This window comes from Delphinapterus leucas, chromosome 14 (assembly GCF_059928025.1).
Source record: "Delphinapterus leucas isolate spDelLeu-1000000601 "Yukka" chromosome 14, BTC_Dleu_Yukka2, whole genome shotgun sequence".
Classification (NCBI taxonomy): Eukaryota; Metazoa; Chordata; class Mammalia; order Artiodactyla; family Monodontidae; genus Delphinapterus; species Delphinapterus leucas.
Window position 1 is genome coordinate 6508459 of NC_143142.1, and position 1357 is coordinate 6509815.

Here is a 1357-nt window from a genome sequence, read left to right on the forward strand (position 1 = left end):
TTTGCCCCGGCTCTCACACTTTCCCTGCCAGTCGGAAGCAGGTGGCTGCACAACACCGCGTCCTGGCCAAAGGACAGTAGTAGGTCTGGAGGGAGCTGACATAAACGTACCCCAGCCCGGGAGCCCCAAATATGCAAAACAGGGTCATGGTGGGGATCCACTGCCTACTACACAATAAATGTTGGTTTACTTCCGAGGAAGTGAGGTCAGAGACCTAAACAGGAACACTGCAGCTTATTCCTGTGTTCACCACTGGATTGACTCGTGCACGTGTCCATTCATTCAGCAAGCTTTTACTGACCAGCTATTATGAGCTGGGCCCATACCTTTAGCTTGGCTTGCTCCCTTACATCCATCAGGACTTTTCAAGTATCATTTCAGTGATGCCTTCCTAATCCACTTACCCTGCTTTATTTTTCCGCCATATCATTTACCATTAATATGCCATATAATTTCTAAAAGGTAAATCCTAGGATAATGGGAATTTTTCTGTTCTATTTATCTCAGTGCCTACAACTGGTTACACACAGCAGTCACCCAAGTATTTTAGGAATGAATAAATGGGGACAGTACTTATGCAAACTCCAGTCATCTCAAACTAGAAAGTGAAAGAGTAAAGCCTAAGGCAACATTTTCACTTTAATGCCATCATCACATCCTCAAAACGCCTTTGACAACTGTTTTATAAAATAGGACTTCCAAACAGGTCTGAGAGCAAAGACAGAAGGAAAACGCATAGCTGCATTTTCATTTTGGGGTCTACTTACTAATTTTCCGATCTGGGGACCCTTTCCAAGCCTGCCTATTTCCATAATGAGGATTATAATAGCACCCAAGGTAATAGATGTTTTGAGAAATAAATGAGGCAGACCATGTAAAGCGCTTAGCGTCGGGCCAGAACATTACACAGTGCTGGATAAGCCATAGTTTCTTTTATTACTAGCAGGCCCTTTGTGTAATAGAGGAAGAGGAAACATTTCTAAAGGCAGAGATCTAGATTCTGGTCCCATCAATCACTCTTCATCTGGGAGCCTTGGGCAAATCATTTGATCCCTTTTAAAGTTATTTCCCACATCGACAAACCAGGTGGTTGAGTGAAAATAACTCAAACTTTTTTTCCAATGAAAAAAATACTCAAGATGTTAATAACACTAACCCATCAAAGGAATCACACAGGGAAACCTAAAATTGGGTTCCTATTTACTATCCTCAAGTTTACAGACATAAAAAGTAACATATTTATAACAGGCATCATTACTCAGAAAACATGACATGTCTCATTTCAAATATGATTAGCAAGTTGGTATTTAACAAATGTGAATTAATCGTTAATATATAAAACACAGAATACCAAGAC